This window comes from Sinocyclocheilus anshuiensis, unplaced genomic scaffold, assembly GCF_001515605.1.
Source record: "Sinocyclocheilus anshuiensis isolate Anshui unplaced genomic scaffold, SAMN03320099.WGS_v1.1 scaffold2669, whole genome shotgun sequence".
NCBI classification, from domain to species: domain Eukaryota; kingdom Metazoa; phylum Chordata; class Actinopteri; order Cypriniformes; family Cyprinidae; genus Sinocyclocheilus; species Sinocyclocheilus anshuiensis.
Genome location: NW_015552741.1, coordinates 56,004 through 71,865, shown reverse-complemented (window position 1 = coordinate 71,865; position 15,862 = coordinate 56,004). Strand labels below are relative to the sequence as shown.

At 39.5% G+C, this 15,862-nt stretch overlaps 1 protein-coding gene across 1 annotated transcript in view; it reads right to left on the bottom strand.

The window, feature by feature from the left end:
* The window catches only part of LOC107667844 (leucine-rich repeat-containing protein 4B-like), a 37,780-nt gene extending 23,725 nt beyond the window's left edge, over positions 1-14,055 (bottom strand). The window contains exons 1-2 of the mRNA XM_016459563.1: positions 13,977-14,055; positions 2,562-2,725 (exon numbers count right to left, since the gene is read on the bottom strand). The gene's annotated coding sequence lies outside the window, so the exon portion shown is untranslated. The remainder of the gene's footprint in view (positions 1-2,561; positions 2,726-13,976) is intronic.
* Positions 14,056-15,862: the final 1,807 nt, after the last annotated feature.

Here is a 15,862-nt window from a genome sequence, read left to right as displayed (position 1 = left end):
CACTAGCAAACAGGAAATTCAAAAACGATAATTGTTTCCAAACAGGTTTCCCAACCACCCTGTCTTTCGCTGGATGGAAATGCCAAGATGCGCATACATTCTAAAAATGTGCATTAAAAAAAACTTGCATGCTTGAGGTGGATACATTTTTTATCCGATAAGAAAATGTGCATAATCTATGACTGAAACACATTTACAGAATTAATTCCTCAATGCACACCAAAAAAGTAATGTGACTTTGCACAATGGGACGGCATAATTGTACAAACCGGCGGACCGACCTAGTTGCACAGCATCTCAAATGTTGTTTTGGTTGTTCTGAAATTGGCGCCAGTTTATCAGGAAGTTACAATTTTGTTCTCTTCGTCTCCCTGGAAACGGTGCTTTATTCACAAATGTTTTATGCGATACTGCAATTTTGTGCATAAGTTAAATGCACAACTTTGGATGGAAACTATTTTCCTGTTTATTACTGTGAAGCTATATACAATCTGTTTTGTATAAAGAGCTATATAAATAAATGTGACTTGACATGACTAGAATACTTGTAGAGTCCTCATTAAACTGGGACAGAAGTGTTTTAAAGTTTGTTTTGAACACACTCGTATTGCATTTGTAAACAATTATATTTCTTGTAATCCATTTAAGCAAAAAATATGAAAAGAACGGACACACACACACACACACACACACACACACACACACACACACACACACACACACACACACACTTTGGTCCCTGTCTAAGAAGGCCACAAGTCTGCACCCCACACTCTGAGTGACACCATGACTAATACATATACAGATAAACACCATCTATGACAAACATGATAAGAGTGCGGCACAAAACTCACTGACAAACACCCCCAGATCTGCATCCCCATGGAAACGCTGACACATACTGACTGATGGATGTCTCCATGGATACCTGTCACCGTGGAGACAGACACCATGTCTCTCTCAGTGCAGTGCCATCAGAATCAAAGTGAGCGAATAAAGCAGCGGTGAGGGAGGTGTGGGGAGATGGACATGAACAGAGGAGAGCAGAAGAAAAGCTGTGTTTATCTGACAGCCAATTCTGCAGAGTTTCTTTGCAGGTCTCCTCCCTCATGCAAACCTGTCAGCTTGTTGCACCATTCTGGAGGTGGACATATTTATCTCTGCCCATTCTCTTTTCTATCTACCTCCTTTCTCATTCAACTCTCTTTCCAGCCTTCCTTGGCCATCACTTCAGGGGAGTGGCTATGGACGGGCTGATCTACCACCTGATAGAAAATCAATTAAATTACAGTTTTAGCTTTAGCTTGGACATTTTCCCCAATTGATTATTGGCTATTCAAGTGCCAGCAGTCAGCGCTGCATAATGTCAGCTCAGTCCAAGCATTTCAATTCAGTCCATGTGGTTGTTTTAAAACCTACTAAGCATAGTTAACAAATATAAAATTTTCCTTCAACAAAGTATGCAAATTAATACAGAAAAACTTGAACACAAGACTCCCCATATTCAAAGTAAAAACCTTATCCAGGGCTCAACCATATGGATTATTTTCTGCTGGTCCAGTCGGGGCAGTAGTTATTAAATTAGTTTTACAATTATAACTTCCAATGCCAACATTTTCATCTGCACCTCAATGCAAGAATCATCATATACAGTATTCATTTTTTTAACAATGCAGTTATATATTTGGTAGAATTTATATTTTTCATGAAATAGTAAGTCTACAAAAACACACAGCTTTAGTTAAAATTACAATTATTTAATTTATTTAAATAAATCATTAAATTATTACATTTAAAAAACTAACTTTTTTCTTTAATAAAAGGAAAATGTATAACAAGCTGGAAGTTCACACATTTGCTGGAAAACAATGACATATGCAATTCATACTGAAGCTTTCAAAATGATCATACACCATTTTTGCAATTTCGCCAAAAGCTCATCTATGTTAGCCAGTTAGATAACATTGTCTATGTGACAAATCAGCAGAATTTGCAACAATATTGTAGAAGACCACATTTTTGCTAAGTTTGCAAGGTATAAAATGTCTGTAAAATATCAATGTCTGTAAGATTTTCAGTGGCAAAGCAGCACTGGTCCAAAAGATCCAAAACTCTCTTACACTGGTCCTGGACCTTCAGGCCATCCTTACTGTGGAGCCCCGTTACCTCTAGACCAACAAATCCAGTCCACTTTTTAAAACAAAGTGACAGCTGAGTATTTGAGTGAATAATTTGGATTGCAACAGTAGTGTTTCACCAATTTGGTAATGGTAAAATCATGGCATTTTTCATGGCAAACTTTAAAATTTTCTTCAACTGAATTTTATTTCCTCTTATATTAACTTTAGTTGCCCACACAACATCTCCACACTTGGAAGTCATCTTAGTAACACCACAGCATCGCTCTTTCCTTCTCTGCTCTCCAGACCCTTCCAAAACTCCCTATAGCTCCTGGCAGCCTTCTCTTCAATGTTCTCCCTCCATCATTCTCTCCCACACTGGGTGAAATGGAAGCACGCTCTATAAAAGACTGGGGTTGCTATAGTAACAAGCTCACTCACCATCTTACGTGTCACCATCACATGAGCTCCTGACGACCATAGCCCAACTGTGAGGCTATGTGGCTGGGATGGCTCCATCACTCTGCTCTGGGGATTCAGAACCCCACCTGGGACTCCCTGTCTCTCTCTCTCAGCACTGCCACTGCTGCTACATAGGGCTGTATCTACACAGGAAGAGATGACAAGGTCGACCAAATAATTAACGAATGGGCAACTTAATAAAATAAATAAATCCACATGCCTGAGTCAACTCTCTGTGGACTTCCAACACCCACAGCAGGGCTCACTAATAAGTTTTTTTTTTTTTGGCCCGGGTTGTTCGAGTCAGATGTTTACTTGCCCTGCCAACATTTATACTGGCACCCCACAATTAAATAAATAGCTATTTTTAGCCACATATTTTATTATGCATACGTTTTTAACTAAACATTTTTTTTGTAACAAAAAAAAACATTATGACAGCATTATGACAGAATTATGACAGCAAATAAATGTATTTTTAAAATTACTATAACTAAAACTGAAATAAAAATAAAGCAAAATTGAAATATACAAAACTAACAAAAATGATGAAAAATTAAAATTCCAAAAATACAAAAATAAAAGCCAATTCAAAATATGAACAAATAGTGTAATAATGTCAAAATAAATAATAATACTATAATACTAAATTATTAGGCCTGAATGTCTAAATGGCAGAAAAATATATATAAATTGGCCTGGGTTGGTTGAGTCAGATTTTTAAATTTTTCATTAAACATATTTTACGTTTTTTGTAACAAAAACAGCAAATAAATATATTAATTTCTCATGGCGGAAATAAATTGATAATAATAAACAAAAACAAAATAAATAAATACAATTTGAAACAATAAGTTAAATATAAAGGAAATAAATAAATAAAATTAAAATTTCATAAAAAAAAATATTTTCTAACTATTTCCGAATTATGCTTCCAAGATCCTCACTTGCTAAATAACATACTTAAATTAGCAGAATTCACACCAACAATGTTTAAAACATCTCAGAAATCCAAATGTTTAAATGTACAAGGCATAAAAACACAGGTACACGCTCAACAAATGCAATGTGCAGTGACAGCCCGGCACTGGCCCAATAGGGAAACTGACTGTTCCATCAACTGGCTCAAAACTTTCTTACACTTGCCCCAGGCCATTAGGCCATCCTTATTTGTAGAGGCCTGCACAGTCAGGATCACTGAGAACCCTGAGAGAGCGAGAAAGAAAAGTATACGTGTGGGTGAAGGAATAAAGGCCAGCACATTCGCATGATGGTACTCTGCATAATCACTCTAAACATGGAGCCAAGGCTCTGATTTATCACAGAAACAGGGCTGACGTCACAGCACGGACACTTCTGTCTTGCGCTACCCTTCTGCATCCTTCTTTTGCTCTTAATTCTCTTTTTCTTTTCACAGCACTCTCACCTGAAGACAAGGGAACTCAGATTTTCACCTCCACCTCATCACTTTCATAAACACCTCACTCACTCTTAAATCAGAACAAATGTAAATGAGCAGATGTAGGTGTAGATGTGTAGGTGTAGATTTTTAATTCACCTCTTTCTCTAATGTACCTATGTATAGCGCATATTTCTATGGCACAGTGAATATTGTTGGGAACGTATAACCAGTTTTTATTATGTTAACAATTTTTCAACATCTGCATTGTTCTGTTGATGCAGACAGAAGAGTGTTTAAAGGTCAATGTGACTAATTCCAAGTGAAACAGGATACTAAACAATCAGAAATGAAGGATGGGAGGTGATTTTATCCATCAGGAATTGACTGGATTGTGAAAAGTGGATGTTGCATCAGTGTTATTATTGTTAACAAAAACTAAAACTGTTCAAATCATATTCGTTAATTGAAATAAATCTGTAATCAAATAAAAGATGAAAACCAGAAGCTGAAATAAAAATATTAGATGAAAACCTTAAAGTTGTAAGGTGTAAACCAAAATGAGAAATGTTGCCTTGGCAACTAACAATTTTTTATTTTTTTTTGCTCAAGTTGAAGTACTAACATTACTAACACTAAAATAAAAATAAAAGCACAATATAAATATTAAAAAGCTATAATAAAAATGACAAAAAATAACAAATTAAAATGACTAAAAATGTAAAATAAAAGCAAATTCAAAATATTAATAAATACTAAAATAGTATACAAATAATACTAAAATAACAGTGTGTTGCATTTAATATGGAGCCAGACCTGAATGTGATGCCTAAATAGCTCAATGACTTTGTTCAAACAGGAAAGTCATGTCAGAGAAAGTCCATGTTATTAAATTTTGATTAAAGAAATGCAAAGATTTTTTACAAAAAAAAAAAAAAAAAATCATGAACCTGAACAATAAAACGAGAAACACAATAAAGTAAACAAATTCTGAGTTTGAATTAAATTTGATGAGAGAACAACAATTAATAATACGAAGAGATGCCTTTGATTGCGATAAACTTGCTGGTTGCTCATAACAACAAACATACAACAAATTATTTGTGAATTAATGACTCTTCAGTTCTTTTTAATGAATCAACCAAAAAGCCTAAAAAAATCATCTCAAACTCATTAGTTATCGGTTTGAATCTGTCTAATGACTCACGCACTGACTGAATAAGTCAGAGCGTTCTTCCTCAAGTACTAAGAGAATCAAAAGTTAAATCTTTAAAGGGCCCCTGAAATGCTTAGAAACACGCAGCGTTACTCTATGTGTTGACGTCATTTTAACTGAAACAGGACGACAGGGCATTTGCTGCTCACTGCAGAGAAATGAATGTCGCTTTACTAACGTTAGATCCATAAAGGTGGAGCTAGACTAGGTCAAAACACGCAGCGTTACTCTGTGTTGACGTCATTTTAACTGAAACAGGAAGACAGGGCGGGACATATCAAGCAGCCCCGCACCTTTTTAAAATAGCCAATAGCGTTCGTTTAGATCACAGCTTGGGCTAGAGCCGTTGAGCGCCGTAAAGCCGCATTTGACAGGGTGTGCCAGCCACAATCTCATCCATATTGCTATAAAATATAGCATTCTGTGTAGAATTCAAATAGCTCTGATACATTTTGTGGTCTGCGCCGACTCGCGCAGCGCTTCGGATTCTAGAGAGCATTTGATTGGACAGAAAGTTTGATGAGAAGCTGAAGTACGATGTGACGTCAAAAGAAAAATCGTTGAGCCGTTTTGGCGGACATGACGAACTGCAAGCTTTGAATGCTTATATCTTCTAAATGCCAATTTTGTCATTGTTTTGGAGCACACTGCCTTATAGATAACCTTAAGACTAACATATTGATACTAACACCCAAAAAACTTTAATTTTGATTTCATGGGGACTTTAAGGAACCGGAACCATTACATTCCCAGCTTTAACTGTGAAAAGCGTGCGTAATTCAAGATCCTTCCTTTGCATTAGACTCATCCTCCCACCCCAGAGGATGGCATTAAGACAGTCCCCAAACGCACACAAACACACCTCGTGGTGACCACCACTTCACAGCAAATAAACTCTCCCCCAGGGACAGTGTCTACTTAAAGCCTCACGAAAAGCAGTACAGATGAGGCTCTGAAGCCAGGACTTCTAATCAGACATCATTATCATCGTGATATACTGTTTTCTAGCTGGCCTGCTTTGTAAAACACAGTCAACACGCTCATTCTCGCACAGAAAAGCAGGCACACATACATGCGCACATTTACAACAGGAAAATCCCCTTAGCCTACACTGCTGCGCCGAGCCCTCCTCCTGCCCTGGCTCACTTATTCCTTCGGTGACCCGAATCAAACTCCTTCCAGATAGTGTGGCTCAATGCGGCGGCACCGTCATAGTGCTTGCGTTGCGAGGTCACTGAAGCCTGAATGCTCTCATTACCAAACTGCCTCTCCAAACACATGAGCTAACCATAGCCTGACCACTTCCATTACCCCAAGTCAGCTTTACTCACACATGATCGAACCACTGTCTGACCACCCTTACAAGTCAGGCTCTGTCTGTTTACCCATGAAGTAAGCAGTTCCTGACAGTCTCCATTAGGGAATATCAATGTGACAATCCATTATCTATATAACATCATATTACGGCTGCCTCTTGTCGCCTTGAAATCAATGACTTATGAACACATGGCTGAATCTTAGGTTGACTTGCAGTTGACCCAGTGCTTTTGCCAATATGCGTTAGGATCATGGCTAAAACACTTCCAGATGTACAGTTCTTCGTGTTTTGAGTCAAACGTGATGGGCTAAACATAGAGCCCACGCATGGATAAACCTCAGTATGGCTGCAGTCACTACAAACATATTGCGCAGAGTATATGCTCTGAAAGCATCTCGGCCGGCGAGCTTTCTTCAAATAGCCACACAGAGGCCAGCATCTGTCATGACTCAACTTATTTTATGGAGCGAAAACCCAAAAATACACCATGTGTGACCTTAAAATCCCTCCATGTATTCTTTCTCTCTGAACAAAACAAATCTAAATGCTCATTTTGTTCACCTGCCAACAACAATAACACCAGTAGCACTAAACACACTTGCATGAACCAAGTCGTGAAAATCTGCTAATGCACACATAATCTAAACAAAGATAGACTGCTTTATTAACACACGGCTGCCTATTTCACCTCAAATCCACACAGTCTCATTAACAATCCCTCATGGGCAATTTACTTAACTCGGCACTGACCATCCGTGCCTATTGTCCGTCTTCACGAACACACGATCAAGATGTTCCCCCCTGCCCTTACACATGACAGACTTCTCGTTCGAGTCCCTCCATCCCTAAAGCTGTTTACCTCCACATGAGTGCACTTCCATCGCTCCAGTGGGTTTCCAGACCTCGCCACGGGAGACTCGAATGCCACGAACGGTTCCTGCCAGGGGAGACATTTCCACTGTTTCCAATTATGTTACTTCGGGGCTGGATTACGGCATTAATTTCATATCACTAACCACTGCCATTGCTTACTGACAATTACTCAATAATTAAAGGTCTGACAGTCTTCATTATTCCTCTGAAGGACCAGCACACAGGCCTGGACTGGGGAACTCAATCAAAGCAATCATGGCTAATTATGCCGTGGCCCTCTTCCTCCACGCCCCCCACTCTGCAGGGAGAGCGAAGGAGGCCAGAATCAGCACTATGGATGGGTCAGCGCTCGCACGGTTCAATCCACCTCATTTATCGTTTTTGAAAGCAGGCCAGAATATGCAGAACGCACACCATGTCACTTCAACCCTGCGTCTGCACATGCAAAGGTGACATGCGATGATTTATACGAAGCCATCTCCATATCAACGGAGACGTCTTGGATTGCTAAGTTTGGCAGTGGTCAATTCAGCAGTCCAGTCATCTCTTCAGTGAAGCCTGCAGATGGCCTTCTCACGATCCAGCCGAGAGCGGCGTGTCTTGAATGCCACTAAGAAGTTTTGCATGACGGCAGATCGCTCGAAAGTGGTTCAAGCAAAGGCGGCGGCCAAGAAGGGTCATCCTTCTCCCTCGCTTAAACAAGGGGATTTATATTTTATGTGTGGTGCATTAAAATAAGACAGAAGTGTCTCGCACTTGCCATGATGGTGTAACTGTTATCCCTAGACATCACTTCAGACTTATTCATTACACTTTTATAACTTTGCTCAATATCATAATTCAGCCAGCCAGTAGATGTAACACGTTGCCAGATGCATTAGCTAAACATCCTGCTTTTGCATAGTGTTATACGGCCTTTAATACAGACTACAAGTACGGCCAGTGCACCGTAAAGAGGCGTCTGTGCCGTTACCTCTAGGGGAAATCATCCGGCAATGTAATGGCTTAAAGATTATGGGAGATAAAACTAAAATTCGACACAGGCTCTGATTTTTGGCTTCAAACAAAGGTCTGTGGAAGCACTTAGCCCTCCGACAATGCCTGCTTTTGATAAACCCGCTCTGGACTGAGATGGAGTCTTACAATCAACAATATCGTACTGCAAAATTTCTCTGCATGTCATCAGCTAGAATTTAGCTCCAGATCCCATGGCACAAGAGTACCAAAGACTAGTGGATGGCTAACATCATCCAACACGCTACAAATACCTCCCACGCCCATTCTGAGTTAGAAAAACAGACTTTTATTGTTGTACAGTGGATATTCCAGAAAAAAAAAATGCCTTAGCATGATGTGTCACCTGGCATGTGCAAGAAGAAGCCTATGAGGCAATTTAGCCCAGTGGAGTGTGTGTGTGTGAGTGTGTGTGTGCACGCATGTGTGATCATTTCTGTGAGTCATCTAAATTTCTTGCTAAGAGACAGGTGTGCAGGTGTGTTGAACCATGTCCCATGTGCAAGTGTGTGGTTTTGCTTATCGTTGTCATTGTCTATCAGTAAACAAGACTCTAATAATTAAAGAGCGTTCCAGTTTAATTCATGCATTACTGTACACATCCATCATTGATTTTTCCTAATGGAAATAGAGGTGAACAAGGGTGAAGTAAAATAAATAAATAAAATGTACAAATTGAATACATAAAGTTTGCTCCCTGTCCATCCAGATCCTATAGGATTTGGTTGAATGCTTTATAAAAGGAATATTCCAGGATCAATACACGTTAAGCTCAGTCAACAGCATTTGTGGGATAATGTTAATTACCACAAATTATTTTTACTTGTCCCTTGATGTTTTTCCTTTTTCTTTTTTTTGAAAAGCAAAAATCAAGGTTATGGTGAGGCACCAGTGAAGCATCCTGAAAGTGAATGGGGCCAATGTTTGAGGAGCAGAATTTTTAAAAGCAGAAATGCAATGCTTTTATTTTATAAAAGCACTTACATTAATTCCTCTAACAAAACTTGTGCATTATTTGAGCTATAAAACTGTTTAATTCATATTTACAGTAATTTTTTGATTCCATTGCATTCCATTGTCATGGTGACAGATTTGTAAAATTGCATAAGTAAAAATGTGCCCCCCCACCCCACATTAAAACCGTTAACAGATCTTGTTGACATCTCATGGCTATAGGCCTACTATTGAATTATTTTTACAGATGAAACCAATTCACTTCCATTGTGAATGTCTCTGTAACACAGGTTTTCATTTTTTGTAAAGAAAAAAACAAAGTGGAAATTAATTGTTAATCAACATTAAGTCAAATGCTGTTAATTGAGGTTTAACCTTAAGAACCTGGAATATTCCTTTAAAGGGGTCATAACACACACAGTTTCTGCCAATCATGTCAATCTTGAGTACCTATAGAGTTGTATTGCATCCTTCATATCTCCGAAGAGTCATTGTTTATGAGATTTATAAAAGACAGATACAGCTTTACGCTTCTCTCTGAAAACAGTCGAGCTCCTGGAGGTGTGTCGTGGGCGGAGCTAAAGATCAACGAGCATGCGAAGCTTATAGCGATCGTCTGCAAGCTGTGACATCGACATAAATAAAACAAGAACAAAAACTTTACTGACTTAAATTTTATTCAATTTGTTTATAAAACATTCGTCACCAAAATGTCGGGAACAAACAAACATTTGCACAACTCTGTTGCTGCCCTGGAGAAACAATCTGCATCCACTGTTCCCTTAACGCTGAGTTCTTTGGGAAGCTGAACAAGCTTATCTTTCCCTCACAACCAAAAACAGGGCCATACTTGAAAAAAAACTTTCTGAAATGTATATTGGCACAGAAATACTCCATACGTCCAAATTTATTTGATTTTTTTTACATTTTGGCCATGTTTACCATGAGAATCCAACTCTTTAACAGTGTAAATAAGTCAGTATGCATGAAATAGCATTAGACCTCCCCTTTAAATGTCTAAAACACATGTTTATGATGTTTAACAACAACAAAACTTTTTAATATTCAAAAATACACACACAAAAAAAGCTGGCAGTTTATCCCTCTAGAGTCTAGATGATCAAGGCCATAACGTGCAAAATTATCATGCAACACTATGCAACAGCACCTTGCTCTCCACATGCACATAATCTAATCCCACTAAGGCGTCTGGTTCTGTTCTGCAGCTGCGTCTTGTTTTTCATTGATGTCAACGGCCATTCATTGCCTTCGTTTTCTGTGCGCCTCTAAACCACCTTTTAATCATTACCTAATTATTTAGATCTAGATTTGCTGCCGGCGCTGAGAAGCAACTTGCTGAGTTGCAGCCCTGAAGGGTCTGATTGGAACAGAAGGGTTGAGGGTGCAATGCTCTCTGTAAACTGCTCCCTTAAAGCATGTCTGTGTAAAGCCTTCCTCTCTGACGGCTGATGTCTGTCACCTTTTGACACACTGAAGCCCCTTCATACATTTAAAAAAGGCACATGAAACGCAAAAGTAAGGGGAGGCATGAAAGGACGACTAGCGCAGCAAACATAAAAGGTATGATTTTAAAGGGCCTTTTAGCAAGAGAAGCTTGAAGCTGATGCAAAAAAATAAAACATTAGGCTATATGCAATATATTGCATTTATCAGTTATAACTTCACATGCAATATATTGCACAGTCACAGAGAGGAATGGAGCGTGAACAAAGGCCTTTAAATGATTATTCATAAAACGTCATGTCACCTTTAAATTTAACACCTGCATGTTAAGAGAACCCATTGGAAAATCCACAGCAGGTAAATGGCTCACTTTAAACCATTCAAGAGGCATTAGAGAGTTATTAACGTGCGTTAATTCCAACATGGTGGATGGTTTTTATGAATATGGCCCTGGGTGACTTATGAGTTTAAAGGGATAGTTCACACAAAAATGAAAACGCCGTCATCATTACTCACCCTCATGTTGCTTCTAACCTGTATGACTTCCTTTCTTCCACAAACCACAAAACGGAGAAGGGTATAACTGCAGGCTGGAGATCTCCAAATGGGGGCGGGAACTCCAAAACTGGGTGGGAGCTCCAAAATAGGGCGTGGCTTCCTCCCATTGACAGACAGGCACATGACACGCATGCGCAATTTTTTCCCCAATCCACTTCAGTGCAAACTCCGCCCCACAGCTGATTCTAAAGATTTTATTGGTTGTGTCAATTAAAGTGTTGATTTCCTACATTATGCTACAAAAAATGCTAACCCCTAAACCTACCCCACACCTGACCCTAACCTTAGCCAGTGAAATTGACTGCACAGCGGGATTGGCACTGAATAGCGTCGTAAAGAAAGTTGCAGTTCAGGAGATAAACAGTTAATAAGATTATGCGATATGAGATCGTTCCGTAACTCCCCAACCGGACCTCACCGGACAATGGCACCTTTTTAGTTACACCCAGCATCACTACCCCCTCCTACCCTGCGAATTTCGAGCCCCGGGACGCCCCCGCTGCTTAGAACAAAGAGATAGAGTAAAATCTTTCCCCTGCGCTGCGCTGGGACGGCTCGCGGGAGAGCTCGTGGGTGATTCCCGTTTATATCATTAAGCAGAGGTTCAAACTCCAGTCTGAACACCACTGGCCACGAGCTTTGGGCTCTGATCTCACAGAGAATATTTACTTATATAGCATATTTTATTTTAGAGTAACTAGAAACAATGTTTAATTTATAAAGTTTTATTTTGAAATGTAAGTCAATAACAATTGGCTGGAGCCAGAGCCAATGGTGAAAGTCTTTGCGAGAGGAGACCCCGCCTCATTTTGGAGGTTCTGCCCACTTTTGGAGTTGGAGTTTTTGGAGTTTTGGAGCCCCATTTTGGAGATCTCCGGTCTGCAGTTATATCTACTTGACAAAACGAGATGTTAGTCAGAATGACAGCCTCAGTCACTGTTTACTTTCACTGCATATTTTTTATCATGCAATGAAAGTAAATGACTGAAGTTGTCGTTTCTGCCTAACACAAACTGTTTCAGCTCTGAGGAGCTCCATGAACTGAAAAATTTAAATGTTCTAGTACTCAACAAGATGAAAGAAAACTGGTTTACAAACATACATGTCATGATTGTGTTATGCAGCCATTTTGGCCCAACGATACCTGGCTTGCAATGTGAAATGTCTCCCTCAAAGCTTGTGTTCAAATAAATTTATTTATGTGATGTGTCATGGCTTACGTTGCCAAGGGAACGTATATGATAATGAAAGCACTTTTTTGCTCTCTTATATATATATATATATATATATATATACACACACACTGGATGGAGCCTGAGCTCTCTGTAAAAAGCCTAATCATTCTCTTCCAATATGACAGCATGACAAACTCTGGATCATCTGATCACCCACTTTTTACACTATAAACTTCCAACTTAACCTACAATCCTTTTACTTCTGAAATGACATAGCAATAATATATCATCAGCAGCATTTACTATTACTACCTAACAAAACACATAGATATAAGGTAGAGCTTTATTCCTCTGTAAATAAAATACAGCATGAGAAATCTGTGTGAAGAATCGCACCCTGTTCCTTCAGCAACAGATGCCCAAGTCATCACCACTCATGTCACACACACACACACACACACACACACACTATCAGAGCGCATAGCACATGCCTATGGGCTAATTTTCTCCCAGCTGAACCACCGCGACAACACATCAGCATTTAAACCCTTCGTTTCATGTGTCACAGATAACAGCAGTGGATCTTCATTCACTGCGCTTAATCTGTTTGTTTCTTGTTCGCGAGCGGTGGAGCTCGCGCAGACAAGCCACGCGCGCTTTAGTGATTTATCACAGCCAGGCCACACGGCGCCTTCGTATTTATACCCATAAATTTGGACAAAGCGTCTTCCAAAGTGAAACTGCTCAATCATTTTCAAAAATACAACTGTAATCCAAAGTTTAAAAGTAACAGATTTAGTGGTTGCCACACTGGTTACTGGTAAACCAAGAAACAGCGTGACAAGTAAACTAAAGAAATTGCGCATTGGTGAGCATCCTCGGTTCTACATTCTGACAAATACGCATTAAGAGGCCGATATTTACGTGTTACGTAGAAAAGTCTAAGATTATTGCACACATAACCAGCACTGACTAAAACAGTCAGTGACTGCACTGACTATTCGCCAGTGTGTTTAAAACGAATAACCCCTCATTCCGCGTCTTGTCATCAGCAGTCCTATATCCTAAAGTAATCCATCCATAATGTATGACTCTAGGTCACTCCATATTGGTGAAAGGTGTCTCGACAGCACAAATTCATTCGTTTACATCGACGCCCGGACACACACGCAAGCGCGCACCCGCGTTCAACTGGACACATACTGTCGCATTAATTCCCTTGTACTCATATACATCATAAAACAAGGTTTGCGTTATTACACTCGTTAACACAAATGGCAAATAAGAGAAAATACAAAATTAGCCTTATTAAACGCAGCTGTTTATGAAGGCTATTCATGCATACATTTCCAAGACTTCCGAACATACGTACAACATGTTTGTTTTACAAGTAGCTAGTAATACTATATTTATCCAGCCTTACCTCGTCTATTCTTCCTTTGTTTGTTTTTTAAATCTAAATATATCCTTCAGAAGCTCCGGTGCGGAGTCGAAGTCTCCTCTCGCCTGTCTTTCTCCGTCTCCCTAGCGCGCTCTCTCTCTCTCTCTCTGTTCAACCCTCTCGCTCTCTCTCTCTCTTAAATTGATTCACCCTTTTGCAGAGCTGGAAGCACAGCACTGACTGCCTGTGAGTGGTGGGTCAGATGGAAAAATACACTCAGGAAGACATAACAGCCAACTTTACCAGAGTACATATTAATGAGTACAACATGTAGTGTGGTTAAAAACCCGTGAGATGAATTAATTATTATTAGCCTGAATCAAATGGCACAACTGAGATGGTAAAATAACGCTTAAATCGCAAAAACCGACCACTCACAAGTGTACTCTCGTTAGTCAGTCAAACCTAAATGCGGAACCGTGAACCGAAGACTTTATAAACTGCATACGATCCTTAAATGTACTGTAAAAGCAAAGTTGGTGGTTCTAGATCTTCAGACAAACCCAAAACACGCCCTCTGTTAATACAGCAATTATATTAACCTGTCAATCAGAAACAAAACAAGCTATGCGCATGTCAGGTGTTTAGGTCTAGGTTCTCTTTAGCGATGTAAAGCTTTACCTCTGGTCTTTCTGTATATTCCGTTTTGAACGTTTTACTGTGAAAGCTGTTGACAGTTGAGAAATCGCGAATATTTTGTGCATACAAATTACAAAAAATATGCTCCATGTTCACGTGCCACGCTCTCAGCTTCCGGATTCCCATATATGGAGTTCCCGCTGTGAAAGCGTAAAAATGACTGAGAGACAAAGCCCCGAAAGCTCATCAAAAAGCCTTCTGATTGGCTAAACAAGCAGAGCTGACCAATGAAATCTTTAGAATCGTCTGGGAGGCGGGGTTTGCACTTAACTGGTTTGGGGAACAAATCAGTGTTTGGTTGTGCCCAGAGAGAGGAGTATTTTCAGGGTGATAGCATTTTCTCACACCATGATTTGAAATTGGAGCGGGTTTATAGCCTATCACTAGTGAGCAGAGGGAATGGGAAACTAAAAATGGACTGAAACTAAAAATAATCTGGAGTGATTACAGAACGCCTTAAGTGGGATGAAAAAGATTACTGTTCAGTGTTGCCAAGTCCATGGTTTTCCCGCGGAATTGGTCTAGGCTACTTTTATACTGTTGCTGCGTTTATTATTATTATTATATACCAAGATGGTACTCCCCAGAAAGATGTTTTTACCCCACCCCCACCAGAAAGTGATTTTAAAGAGATTTTAGTAGTCAATTTCCCCTGCAACCCAGTTGGACTAGTTTTGACCATGATTGGGCTAGTTTTGTTATGCAGACCTGGCAACCCAGTTACTGTTGCTCTACCTCCACTCACAACCCTCCAGTATGTGTGTTGCTTGAGATTGATGCATTGGCCTCTTTTAAAACTATTTTCGTCGGTCTCGCCAAATTTAGTTTGAAATGTAAGTCACTATTAACTTCCTGTTAATTGAACTATTTGTTGTACAAACAATTTTAAACGTGTTGTTGTTCTCATCCCTGCTGCCGAATCACTCGCTCATGTGAATAAGCCAAAGTCATAAGAGAGATAACTATGTGAATCTCTTATCTACAGGGACAATTACTTATTTCATGAGCAATGGCGCAAGTGAATGTCAGACCGTATTTCATGCGCGTCACATCAGAATTACGCTCAGGACATCTGACATCTGTCCTTTTATCGACACGAGGCAGGCCTGGTTGTATTAATGTGCTTTCGCGCTACAATAATGCGCTCTCGACATTTGTCATTAAAATAACGCCATAGGGTAATGCATAAGAAATCCCTGCTCAGCTTCACACGTTGTGTATTTGTGTAG